At 38.6% G+C, this 14768-nt stretch overlaps 1 protein-coding gene across 1 annotated transcript in view; it reads right to left on the bottom strand.

Annotated features, from left to right (window-relative positions):
• Positions 1-14768, bottom strand: part of LOC119649661 (teneurin-m) — a 229903-nt gene that overhangs the window by 88489 nt on the left and 126646 nt on the right. The window lies entirely within an intron of this gene.

Here is a 14768-nt window from a genome sequence, read left to right as displayed (position 1 = left end):
ATTTGCCACTGCCTTCAATTCATGACTGCAAATGTTCTCTCATTGATAAATTTTCTAGTAAGTCCTATTTTTTATTCTCCGTTAATGAAGAAAGTATTAATTTTGAAAATATATTAATTATTCGTATGTACATAAATATGTGTATCTAAGCAAACTAAAGAACTTCAAAACTGGAATTCTACTACTTTTTTTTGTGGTGGCGGATGAGCGCGTCTTACACTGCTTTCGAATCAAATGACAGTTCGGCTGAGTGAATGATAAAAAATTTGGGGTACATGTAAAACAGTGGATTCGCGCATTGATTTTCCTCTGACACGCATTCTCTCCTGGAAAGGTAGTCGACATGAAAAATAAGCGTCTTGATTTATAGCTATTTGACAAAAGCCATTTTCATTTCAGGAACTAATTTATTTACTCGACACCGGCATTGGTGTGGTGCGCTATTGAATGTGTATAGTTGTAATAAAATATCGCCTTTAGCACCCCATGAAATTGTGTAACCTAATTTTATTTGAGACGAATGTATATTGTAATTTTGGAATGAGGATAAAATATCTGCTGTGTTACCAATATGAAGAAATTTTCGATGTCAGCTACTATTAGAAATGTATATTCAAATGCTACAGATCATAAGGGCTTTTAATATAACTCACTTTTTAATAGAAAAAGTTACCCATTTTGTGTTTGATGCATTCCAAAGCGTAGTATCACAAATCGACTTTGTCTCCGTTCTGATTTCTTCAATTCATTGACATTTTCTCTTAATAATAACAACCGTTGGCGCAACAAACCATCTTGGATCAGGGTCTTGAAGTGTGTTAGAGCACTTTATTCAAGACCGTTACGATACACTACAGGAGCGCAGTACCCGATGGGAGGCAATGTGGTCAGCATTGCGCTCGCCCGAGATTATTACCCTGATTTGACTCAGGTACTCATTCACAGCTGTGTCGACTGGTATCCGACGTTAAATCACTATACAAATCCCACTGCCACCAGTGAGATTTGGACCACGACCTTCCGTACGACAGAGAGTAGAGTTCGAAGTATGAAAGTGTGACAGGTGTATCGAAGCCGTTCCTCCGTGCCTCTGTCGATGTTCACCAAGGAATAGGCTTGATTTAAGTATTTTGAATCAGGGCTATCTGTCAACGGTGAACTGAAAGAACAACAGCTATCGATATGGGATTGCACTCATCGTGATAAAAATTTTAGGGAAGCGTTTTCACTGGTATGGTCATGTAATTGACGATGAAGGGAACTCACTGGTTAAGAGTGGCCTGAACATGCGAGTCGATAGGAAACGATTAAAAGGTCGACCAAATCAAAGTTTTACCTATATATTGCAGGCAACGATTAAATAGTATAATGGACAACGATCACTGCAAATAATTCCGAACTCTGAACTTTGTTAATTTGAGATCTGAAGTACTAACAGTTAAAGACGACGCCGAAACATACAGAAAACCCTACCGGTGGTAACGAACAAATAGTTCCAAATAATTAACTAGGGATTTATTAAGGTCTAACATTTTGCAAAATACATAGTGAAGTTAGTTTTGTAGCCAATGTTTTGAGTAATGAAATCAAAAAGCGACTTTGCTTGGTATTTCGAAAATCAGTTGAAATTAATAAAAATCGCATTATAGCTCAACATCGAAAAACCTGATTTTATGACAAAAGCTTGTCTTGACTGTACGAAGCAGATACAATAAAAATATCCACGAATGAAAAAGTAGAAAATAGCTACAGCGGTTATTATGAAAGTGCGATAAGGGTTATTAAGTTCCCGAACTTTGGGAGCGTTTTCCCAAGATTTTAACTCATGCTCTTTACTGTATTCATAGATTCCGATGGACTTTTGCTCACAAAGTATCTTAAATAAAGATCCAGATATGCCATGGATAGGGGGCTGGAACGGATAGTGCAGTGCGCCTATGCTGCCAACATTATTCAAAATTTATAGGCCATGGGCCTTTGTTTAAGATGAAAGCTTGTGTGCTCTGATTTATTACTCGCTAAGACGCCTTCGTTCCTGTCAATAGTCAGCCTATATTAAAACTGTATGGGTTGAATTATATTATGCGACACAATGTAATGTAATAACGAATGTGTGTTAAAGCTTTATCCCTGCCTCTCAAAGAAATTTAACTAGGTCATTAAAGTGACCTGCACTACAATTTTTAAGGTTTTGTGTAAAACAAGACTTTATTAAAATCGGTTCACTGTCTATCTGTCCGTCTGTCTGTCTGTCCGTCTGTCTGTCTTTTTTTCCGGAGGTGGAAATCTTCCAAAGACACTGGCACACATTTTTACCCACTAAAACCACCCCCTAACTTCTGTCCTCTTCCCCGCGGAACCACCGCAAAGTATTTCGTCGCGGGATAACCACTCCCTTCGCCCATCAATTATCGTTGACTGCATTCCAGCTCTCTTGGCATGCAAGCATTTTTCCAATTATATTTTCCGGTACTAGTGTTCCTCCCAATGTCTCCTCTAGACTCTGCCGTTCTTCTGCGAATCTAGGACAATGGAAGAAAACATGCGCCGGGTCCTCCGGAATACCGTTGCAGCTGGGACAGTTAGGTGAGCTGCCCAGTTTGAACCTATAGAGGTATTTACGGTAACCGTCATGTCCCGTGAGAAATTGCGTGAGATAACAGGTTATCTCACCTTGCGTTCACTGCGTTCACACCTTGATGCTGGAAATCAATCTGTGGGTCCATCAACCCTTTTTTGCTTGTTTCCATCGTTCCTTTACCTGCTTTAGGATTCCTCCCTTTCGGCGTTTTTCATTTGCAAATCAGAGGAAGAATCGGGTCCATCATAGATACGTGTCATCTCATCGGGCAGAATGCCGATCGGCATCATTCCGGCTACTGCATAAGCCGCTTCTTCCGAGATGGTTCTATAACCTTAGCACACTCTTAGGACGATCTTTCCATACATCACGCTCATCTTTTGAGCATTGCATGCGGTATGCAATGCAGTTGACCAAATTGGCGCTGCGTAAAGCAGTATAGAACTCACCACTCTACCTATAAGCAATCTACGAGTGCATCGCGGGCTTCCAACATTTGGCATCATCCTTGCCAGGGCCATGCTAACATGGGACGCCTTGGTGCAAACATTTTATAAGCACTGCTTGAAATTCAGCCTCGCATCTATCATCACTCCATGATATTTAATTGCTGGCTTTGAAGCGATGATATGCTTCCCCATTCCGATACTGGCAGTGGTTTCCTTACGCCGCTTCCTGATAAGCGCCACCTCTGTTTTATGCTCCGCGAGGGCAAGACCCGCATCTTTCAGCGACTTCTTTATAGCAATGATTACTTCGGATGAATATAATTCCACATCCGCCAGATCTTTTGCAACAACAATCACTGCTATGTCATTGGCGTAACCCAGTATTGTTACCTCGCTAGCAACTGGGACAATGAGGACATCATTATGGATGATGTTCCACAATAGCGGTCCCAGCACAGAGCCCTATGGAACACTCGCGAAGATAATGTTTTCTTTGGATCCATTGTCTGTGTCGTACCAAACCCCTGTTAAGTAGCTGTCAACTAGCTCAGTTAAGTAACTTGGTACATCAATCGCCGCCAATGACCTCCTTATAAGGTTCCAACTGGCAGAGTTGAGCGCATTTTGCACGTCAAGGGTAATCACAGCACAATACTTGCTAGTGCCACTCATTCCGTGCATCGCATTTTCAGCTAAACCAGTGGCCAGTTTGAAGGCGTCAACCGTTGATCTGACCGTGCGGAAGCCGAATTGTCGGCCTGATAAGCCTCGCAGACTTTATACAACCGAAAACAATCTGTTGTAGATTAATCTCTCCAACATTTTCCCCATAGTGTCCAATAGCCATATAAACCTGTAGAAAGATGGTTCACCAGGAGGCTTACCAGGTTTTAGCAACAACACTAACCTTTGTTTTTTCCATGTCTCAAGAAAGATCACGTCCGCCAAGCATGCTTTAAACAACTCTACGAATATGTATGGCCTCGACTTGACGACCAGCGTAAGGGCTTTGTTTGGTATGCCATCGAGGTCGAGCGCTTTGTTGTCTCCCAGCCTACCGCAAATCTCCAGTACTTCTTCCTTCGTTACTGAGGGTATTACAGCCACATGTAAAGATGTATGTAGGCTGTAAACCCTTGTGTTCTCCTGAGGGAACAAACCCTGAACGATTTTCAATAGGAGATCGGGACATGTAATTTGTGGAGCTACCTGACCTTTAAATCTCCCCATCACAACCCTGTAGGCGCTTCCCCATGGGTCCTATATCCGCCTCTGCGCAGAGTTGCTTGAAGCATGCTTTCGGATGCTTTTGCGATACACGTCGTGATATAGAGGGCTCTTTCCAATGGTGTACCTTGTATAGTGTCCTGGTACAACCACACATGTATGAAAGTTTTCCCGTCAATTGGTTTCTTCTTCTATGGGCGTACTGGGCATTCATGGCTCGCGCTTCATGATATTTGATGTTGAGGAGCGCAGGTAAACCCGAGATAGATTTGTTTTTCAATTCTTCCTGACTCGCCTGATACTGGATTCACAATCTAGTGACAAAACATACAAATGCATTGTTGAGAACATCATTGTTCACACGGTCTTAGTCATGAAAATTTAAGTAGTTTATATTTAATCAAGAGGTTTTCATTAGTATCTATTTGCTTCTATACTATATGTATGTAACTATGTATACTTTGATGCAAGGCTGAAAGGAGGAGTTTTTTCATATTTGCAAAAAATCGATAAAGCTGAATTAATTTTCAAAACTCAAAAGGAAAGCCCCTCTTCTGAATTAAATTGGTAACACTGATAAAATATTTGCGCTCAGTAGTCTTCCTTTATCCAAATGTTGATAGGCGATATGTTGGGGGTTTGATTAATGCTGTAGAGAAACCATCAAATATGCCAGAAGGTAGCAAACGCGGATAAACTTTTGAATGTCTAAAAGAATATGTGTGTAAAAATGTTTCATGGCTCAGTGTGAAATAAATCGCTTCTTGTCGAGTAACATGTCCTTTTGTTAAGCCTGCGTCTACTGTCAGGTATATGCGTATGTTCGTATAGCTGAAGTAGAAAATCGTCTTCATATCTTAACATCTGTTCATAGTCACAAGCTTATTTCACGGATCTTGTTCCAAATCATTATTTTTATAGAAACTACTTAACGTCACCCTAAAAGTATCGTTCCATGTTAAGAAGATATGTCGACAGGCGGAAAAAGGGCGAATCAGGTTTTGCATAAATCTATTAAGTAGATGGATATCCTGCAGTTTTTTTATGCAGCCCATTATTTGTTCCTCAAAGATAACAATAGAATGAAAAATTAATGAACATAGATACGATCATTTTCGGATAAATTGCGTCACGAAATAAATTTGAAATATTGTTTTCTAGTGAGCTTATGACAGTATACGCAAGAAAGTAGGGACGAAAATCTAAATGTGTAACCTATTTTCCCGGATTTATGAGATATAAATACTTTATCTAGTATAAAGTACTAATCTTTTTTAACAAGGCTGAGAGAAGGGTAAGATTCTTAATCAATAAATTTTATATGAGTGAATGATAGATTTCCATCTGGATTTTAGTTAGCTTACTTTCCTAAGCTAATTAATCAATTCGCATCCAGACAAAGTAATTTACTTTAGATATATCTGGAGTCCTAGCTCAAAGGGCCTATTTTCAAGTTGAGTTCTTCGGAGTTTTCCTTAACTCATCTGCATATCCTGTTGCACTTTAACTGAAGTATAGAAATGTAAATGTCTGTAACTCAAGTGTGTTTACTGCACTCTTGTTTTGCTGCAGTGCAGCATTTACTTTTCAATGAAATTACCAATGTGAGTTAAAATCAGGAACCATATGTAGCGAAGGTACTAATGCATGAACATAAATATGATAGGATAGGTATAGGATTCAGTATCATGTATGCACTAGCTGATAACTTCACTAAATGGTCGTTGAAATACTCCACTGCATGGATATGTACAAAGCACTTAGGTTGACGTGTTATTCAATCCTCTTTGGGTGCCTTCGATGGCCACACACAATACATATGCCTCTTTGGTCCTTTATGCAAATCATCAATTGCATGTTATTTCAATAAATAATGCTTGAAGTTGGTGGAAAAGTTCAAATTCGGTTCCATGTTTTGTTGGTGGAGTTCGATAGTGGGTATAGTTGTTTAATTTCTTGGAGAAATGTAAGAATCGAATCATCGATATTGAATATGTAAATGAATCCATATATCGTAGTCATTCTTAAGCACGCTCAAGTTAAAAAAATCAAATTTAGTTGGGCTGTGAATATAAAAATACTTAAGATATAAAACAAAACTTTTTGATAGTGACTTGTAAAATATATAGTCGAAAATCCCATGATCTTTCTAATACAGTAGCTGTTCCAAAATTAGGCTTATGCATTGGGAATTTCCGTAGACGGAAACCGATATGGAAAACGTCCAGCGACGAATAAAGACTATTATGTACAAATTCCGAATGCATTATCCAAACTCTGCCATGGAGCGAATGAACCTGCCTCGTGACATCGGAAGTAGGGATGTGGTTGACGTGGCGGCACAACACCACCACCAAGTCAATTGATTAACCAAAACCTTGCATACAAGCACGGGTTGATCACGGGAAAATGCCCGGTTTACCGGTATGAACCGTAAGCAGTACTTGTTAGCTCTGCTTGCAGCATTGTTTGGACCGGCAAGTTCTAATTGATTGCCACATACTACACAACAAGGCTGACGTGCTGTTAGTTAACAAGACGGGATGCTCCGCGTATATTATTGATGCTGGTATTCTCCATAACGGAAATACGTAGAGAAGAAGGTTAACTATGAGCCACTGGCTTGGGAAATCAAAGAAATTCGGCGTCTCTTCGCCGAGATTGTGATAAAAATAAAAGTTTTCGGCTTACAACCATCAACACATCGCGTTCAAAGCAGTTGATGGTATCTATCGACTAGCTTGACACTCCCTCTAAGGGTGGAGTAGAAACAAAGGTGAACATCGGGAAATTCGTCGAAGCTCTAAGGATGGGTAGAGCCAGACATTTCGGGAAGAGGTAGCGCTACAGCCGATACTCGTAAATTCAGTTATGGTAACGACAGTATACGGGGCTCCTATGCCTTAAGAGACACCTTCTATTGCCGATCTGCAGAAAGAATGTCATTAGTTTCGTCTGGTACTACGTTTACATGACGGCGACGAGGTACGCACCACAATGACAAGCTACGGATCAGCTAAGAGGAGACTCCACAGCGTGATAAACAAAAGCAGAAAATCGCTGCTGAAAACGAATCAGTTGACGAGGTAGATGGGAAACCGTGGAGACTCGGAACCGTTGCTGACAACTCCTTGTCACTTTTGATGTCTCAAATGTTTTTAATTCCGTGAGATTGCAGATACGCTAGGCAGGCCAGAAAATTCAATTATCATGCCGGGCTGCTTTTTGCGCATATAGAGGGATTATCGATGGTTTCGCTACCTGCCCTATGAGATGCTAAGCACAGAGAAAGGTGAAAATCAAGCCGAAGATAGTACAGGGCCCAATCGTAGGGCCGGATCTTTCGAGTACTCTTACGATAGTCTGCTAAGTTTCTACATTCTAGAAAAGTCGGACATATTGTTGAATGGATGGATAATTACTAATTGTTTCAGCCTTGTGCAGGAAAATAGTAGTAATCTTGACTAAAAAAGAAAATTTTGATCCTGCCACCTGTATCGATCGGCAAGATTATAAGATAGTCAAAACCAACAGTTATGCAACTTAAGAGCCTAAAGAGAGTAAATCAAAGCAGCAGCCAACAAAGCCACAGCTGGAGTTTCGGCATTAAATTGGCTCGTGACAGACTTTGGGGGTCCTACTTTTAGCATGAAACGTCCTTTCATGAATCCAAAGCAGCCCGTTTTTCCTGCATTTTGTTTGCTGAAGTCTGGGCTGGTGTTCTTGGCACGGAGGTATATCGCAATTGCTTTGTGCAAGTACAAAGACGATGACTCTTGGAGTGGTATCCGCCTACCGTGCTATCACAAAATCGATAGTGATGGTGCTCGCGGGAGTGACTCCCTTTACCCTTGTAGCCTTGTAAAACGATTTACAAGTGCAAAGGAAGAGATCTAAGGGAGGGGGTTGCTCGTGAAAAGTGACAACATACACTCATGAGTTATATAGATTGCGCGGCACAAGATTGGGAACATGTGATCCCCTAACTGCGTGTTCAGGAATGGTTGATTTTGGAAGTATTGAGGGAATGGTCAGCAGGAGCAACCTCCAAAAACTCCAGCAAATATTTCAGTTCCAATTTGCTACTATTTTAGTTTACTCTAAGAGTCAGATCTCAAATATCAATAATCAATTGTCATATTCTAACGCCATATAGCATTCGAAAACAATTGAGTTATCTCCGTCATTTCCTTCTACTAAAACGATAATTTTTAACCTTCATGCAAGGCAAGTAATATTTATGACGTTGTGAATGTGAAAAATCAAAAGTATGCCACATAAAAATATTGAATAATAGTCATATAAATCTGTCTCTTTCGCTCGCCACCCTATATTAAATTTTTCTAGCCTTGTCCTCTTTTCGTTTTCATCTATCTATCTTGGAGTATTACTTGGAAGGACGAGACGAAGAGCATATTTTAATATTGAATTCATAAATCTTAAGCTTATGTCGCCGAATACTATACGTGCCTACTTTTTTGTGTTCTCCACATTTCCTTTTTTTTCTGTTCCCCCAAGAATACCATAAGGATGTATGCATATGAGTAGTACGTATAAGTATACATACCTTGAGTATGGAAATGCTTGCTTATTTGTTGCTGGTGTCGGGGTTTTTGTGTTTTGTGTTATATTATTAATGATAAGTCTAGTAGAATAGTGTTGGATATGCAAAAACTTTCTTTTCTTTCTTTTTGCGCAAAATATCGACTGATACTACTTTGATATGAAGCAAGACATCACGCACATTTACCTGAAAGTAAGAGAAGAGGAAAATGAAATAATTCATTAGGTGCATGCTTTCAACGAAATTGTCTTTTTTTATTTTCCCAAACTGAAGTGCCCTTCTCGTTTTCGGAAGTTTCTAATCAAACAGAAACGAATAAATTGCTCACTCGTATTAGGTGTCAATAAAGCTTCTGGCTGCAACTACAAGCAGCATAGAGGATAATAAAGGTTCGAAAGTCTATGGACAACTACGGTGGAGCAGCGAGGTAATGCGTTATAAATAACTATAATGATAATGCTCCGATCGTTATGAAATTTGGTGAGACTATTTATGGATAATGTACTTAGATAATATGCAATATTTTTTTTCCATTTTAACCGCAATCACAACTGTACACATATATAACCCTTTAATAGTATGAGCCTCATGTGGGAATAGTACGTTAACCATACCTATATGCCATCACTGGCATTCTGGCAATGTGTCTTAGCTGCCGGGGATGGGGTACAGTGTCAGCCTCTCAATCCCGCTGCGTTTTGTTCGAATCCCACTGCATACCATTAAGTGTGATGATAGTGAAACTAAAGCCCAGTTAGACTATGTGGATGCCCTATACTCCACTAAAGAGTGAACAGCAAACACTATGTTTGTTTCGTTCTGACAGATAAAATTTGGTGTGCCTAACAACATTTAGACTATGCCTGCTGCCATTATGGGCCAGGCAGAAATCGAACCTTGTTTCGCTAAGGCGCCTAAGAATTCACTTCAGATAGTATTTCCACCGTATTGAATTTAGAAATAGAGTTCAATCAGTTTCCTTGCTCCTGAACAAATTTTGAGGTGATCAAAGGAGTAAAGTGTTGCTAGAGGAATCTAAATTTGTATGCCCATCTCAGTCAGTATTATGGTATGCTTCCAAATTTTAGGTTCATGAGCAGATGCCTATGTAACACCTCACGTATTGGGCACTATATTCAGATCCAGAGGGGGTTAGATCTAATACAACGTGACCGTAGCACAATTTTGATAAGTTTAGATAATTTATTCTACTATTTCCCTCCATGAGAGCGGTCAACCAGAAAGATAGATATTTGAATTTACATTTACATCCAGAAATTGTTTGAAAAAATAATGGCATCTTGCTTAGGAAAAAACATGCAATACTTTGCAAAGTGATTTCAAGCAAAATTTCAGTTTTTTGTAAAATGATATTGAAAACTTTAATAACTAACAAAACAGAGTTTTTATTTCACAACAACAAGAGCAATACACCAAAAAGCAGAATATTCTCCATATTCCTAGAGCCAAAATAAAGTGTATAGTTAAAAATAAATAAATATAAAACTAAAAAATGCAGCCGTTTTGCCTTAAGGACAGCATCTATCCTCATTGACATTGATTCCACTAATTTTGCTGTTATTCCTGGTGAAGTTTTCTGCCATTTATCAAGTAAAGTAAATTTCAGAGGGTCTACGCTAGTAGTCCTTCTTTTGCGTATTTTCCTGTTGAGTTGCTTGCAGTTGTTACACAGCAGCCATCCCCTAAGTAGTTTACATGTATGTTTGGGGTCGTTGTTCCGCTACAAGATCTAGCTGCGATAAAATTCCAGTTTATCTGAACTGCTGGGTAATTACTTTTTAAATGTTAAGGAAATCTGTTTTGTTCATTGCGCTTTCAATAAATGACAATTTTCTGACTCTACTTGCTAGCATACACCACAGGTGTTTCACTGCGGACGCTATATTGTTATCTAAGGGCTCCTGATTTCTTCATCCCAATATCTTTCTTGGTAAATACTTCAGTCAATTTGCTCTCGTTGTTAAACATCACAATGAAAAAATCATGCTTTTGATATAGTTTTTGCAAGGTTTAGCCGTCTTGGTTGATTGATCTTCGATATGAATAACTTCTTCCTCGGAACCTTTCCGAATAAACTATTATCATCTAACGCTCGCCTGATTGTTCTGCCGCTAACTTTGATTCTAGATGTTGTTGAGAGCTCCTGTGAAATTTTTGTCGCATTCGTAGTTGGATGTTCCCTAACGGCTCTCAGATCAAAGCGTATTTCCTTTGAACTAAGGTGCTCCGGTTTGGCAGCACCCGATTGATCTTCCACTTTTGCTGATAGCGTCAGCTTGACAATAATATTATTACTAGTTTTATGGCTGGGACCAATTATTAAAGCAATTTCACTTTGCGATTCCCCCCCTTATGAAATTTAATAACAAATTCTCGTGTCTCGTCTCGTGTCAGCCAAAATCACTCAAGAGGAATAACTACTATACAACTGATCGTTGCCTTCGCGAATATGAAAGAAAATGGGATATATTTTTTTCTAAACAACCATCCCTCTGTCGTAATATACTTAATTTTAACGGTATGATTCTGCAAAATATTTTGTTTTTGTTGTTGCCCTAGATGCGCTTAGAGGAAATCTGTCCCATTCCGATATCTGCTCAAATAAATTTACAAATAGTATATTACCAACTTTTAGAAATTTACTGAAAACCCCCCTTAAATTCATCCTAGGGCTTCCAAATTTTGTATTGTGTAAGTGTAAGACAATATTTCGTATACACGTACTGAATTTCATGGAAATCTGGCCATTAACGCCAAAGTTATAGCAGTTCAAACTTATCAATTTCGTGCGAATTAACAGCACCTTAAGCCATACAAATAAGATGCTGACGTCATAATTAAAGAGAATAATTGACATTCGAGTGAAATATTAAAATTCCATTCAAGAAGAATCTAATTCTCCCCAGCCCTTTTTTATATCTGATGTCGGTTAAATTCTTGGCATTTGCTAATAATATTAAACGCAGAGTGTGATGCGTATGAGGTTGACTATTATCAAGACAGGGTTTTCCATCAAATGATTTATTTAAATCCGTTTCTAAAAAATAGAGGGCAATGGAATTTTTAGCTAAGTGACACGGAGCTGTCGTGCACTCGTCAGTCCTCACATCTTCTTCTTTTTCTTCAGACTTTGTCCCGTTCACAAACGGGGTCGGATCGTCATGATCCGTTTCGCCATTTTATTTTATCAAATGCCTGATCAGAATGTAATCGCGAGGCCTTTAAATTTCCATCCAGCGTAGCCACCGTTGTTTCGGCCGACTTTTTGGTTGCTTACCATTGGCTTCAATGTTCAGACCAATATTGCTGAATTCTCGTTAACGTGAATTACGTGACCACACCATCGAAAACGCCTCACTCGCAGTTTTTCCGCGATCAGTGCAACCCCTTATCGATTGCGGATATTCTCATTTCGGACGTGATCGAAACGTGTCACGCCACCAGCGCAATGCAACATCCTCATCCCGTTACCGCAAGGCGCCGTCCACCGTCTTTTATAGTCGGCCAACACTCAGGTTACTGCCATTGACAGAACTGAGCGATTTAAATATTTCGAGTCAATGTTATCAGCCAATGGAGAACTGCGTTATGCTCCTCACACAAAACCTTTTGTACATGAAGCGTGAAGCTTCCGGTTTCTCGACTTGTTTTTTAAAAATTTAGGTTTTGTTTTTACAAAACTGTGTATTTGTCTACCTGTCTATCTGGATTTACAACAATTGGCGGACCAGGAAAGGTGTAATTTAAATTCAGTTTTTGTTTTCCGCAGTGCTTGTAATCCTATTTGTGGTTCCTTTTGTAAATACGTAAAGAAGAGAAGCAATGCCGACGATAGATAGAAGAATCAACAAATGACGAGGATTGCAATGTAAGCCGTTGAATTATTTCGAAATGCTTATTAAATAATTCACATCCCTACTTATGGTTATGATTCTGGACTATATGGAAAGTCCGCTAAAGTAAGACTCTTGTAATCATTTTAATAATTATTATACCAGGAATCATTGCGGTCTTTATTTAAAGCAATGGAAAGGAAATTAGTTTATAATTTATGGTGTGCACCACAACTTGGCCTCTTATGTATGGCTGTGTGAACCCTTCCAAAATAGCAGTAAGAAAAACTGAAAACCCCAAAATCCACACGAGCACTTCATATCTCACCATCTTTATTTCCACACCAACACCAAAAAGCGTGAGATCATAAATCAAAATCAAATTTAATTTAAATCCGTTGGAGAACGATTTCTGTTATTTTTGCTATGCTCCTTTATACTTATTTTTTTTTTGCTATTCTGCCACAGCTTGTCTTCTTGCAACATATAAATTTCCTTTTGCTTAAATGTTTCGGGAGGTATACACGATTTCATGATGATAGGATTGTGGTGTATTTATGAGGAGTTTTCACTTTCGCCAAGTTTTAGTCACGAAATGGTAGAATTTTTGCTTTTGCAGGTTTTGCTCGATCATAGGGAAAATCTGCATAACTGAAGTTGGAATAAATATTGATTGGTCCACTATGGACAGAACTATCTTATTTTTGGCATCCATTTATTTCACGATATCTATTTCCAACTTTATTAATTACACCCTCAGGACATTTCGTATTCTTCTGATTAAGCTCCCGGAAAAGAATGCTTTCGAAATTTTCCATTAAAGCATAGCCAAGCTAAGTTCAGCGAAGTAATAATAGATACCAAATTATTAAAATGAATGCAAGAGAGGATGGAACTTTTTGAATATTCTGAATGAGAACTAATAATAATGATTTCCCTCGTGACTCTCGTTCAATGTGAATTTAATTAACGCTGTTCTGGCCAATTGCAGGAAAAGTTGCTTGCAATTCACACAATGCAACGGAAGCGTACTTATGTATGCCATAAGGCGCCTCGACTTTAAGCAACGCAAAAGTGTTTAAATCGGAAGCAAGGGTGCTTATAACTTTTATGCGAGTCCCTGTTTGTCGGAAGTGGAGGGGAATCAGGTTAGTGAAAACTCATATACGTATGTCTCCATATTATTTGAGGATTCCATGATTCATTTAAAATTACACCTAAAACTTCACTAGTCGCTTTTCATTATATCACACATAATTAATTTATTTACTTTAATACTCTTAATATTAGTTTTGGTAGTATTTATCTACAACGGACCTTGCAACCCGTTTTCCAAGCTTCATGACAAAATGAGGAAGCTACCTAATTGTAAAAATGTCACAAGAATGTCAATCATTAATGAATACTTCTCATCAAAAAGAAGGTTAAATGAAGTAAGCCAGTGCAGAGAACAATATCGACTGGAAGTCATAGCCTTATTTTTGAATTTTGGTGTATCTAAATAAAACAAGTCAGGAAACCTGAAGCTGGATGCATCAGGTGTGAAAGGTTTTGTGTATTTGTGCATCGTTCTATGTTGAGTTTATTGAGGGAGGATCCCCATACATACACAAGGGAGGAGGGTTTAAATTTTTTTCTCACCGGATGAAGTCCTGTGAAAGTTCTCGAGTGGTACTTTACCCCCACAAAAAGTGTATACAGCGTATTATTACCAAAATTGGTGGAAATCGCACTATTACTAACAAAGTTATACTGGGTAAAACTTACCTCTATCATGCAAATTTATTGTAATCCAAAATATAAATAAATAAGTTGATCAGACTTTTAGGCAACTATTAATGCCATTGGAAATGAAACGCTTTGTTTACAATATAATTGACTGAACAATATAATTGACTGAAGGTGATAATTTTTCTAACTTTTCTTTATCATAATGCACGGGATACCCTCTTGATCTGAGATATATTGACTTGTGACACGCTAGGAAAGTATGCAGATACTTACGTAATTTGTCGTACTTAACTAGGTTACAAGCAATTAACGTGAATATTTTATATTTCTAGTTAGGTGAAAATACGTACATTTCGTTTGCT

This window comes from Hermetia illucens, chromosome 2 (genome assembly GCF_905115235.1).
Source record: "Hermetia illucens chromosome 2, iHerIll2.2.curated.20191125, whole genome shotgun sequence".
In the NCBI taxonomy this organism is placed as follows: Eukaryota; Metazoa; Arthropoda; class Insecta; order Diptera; family Stratiomyidae; genus Hermetia; species Hermetia illucens.
Note: the sequence above shows the minus strand (reverse complement) of the source record. Positions and strands in the feature narration are given on the sequence as shown.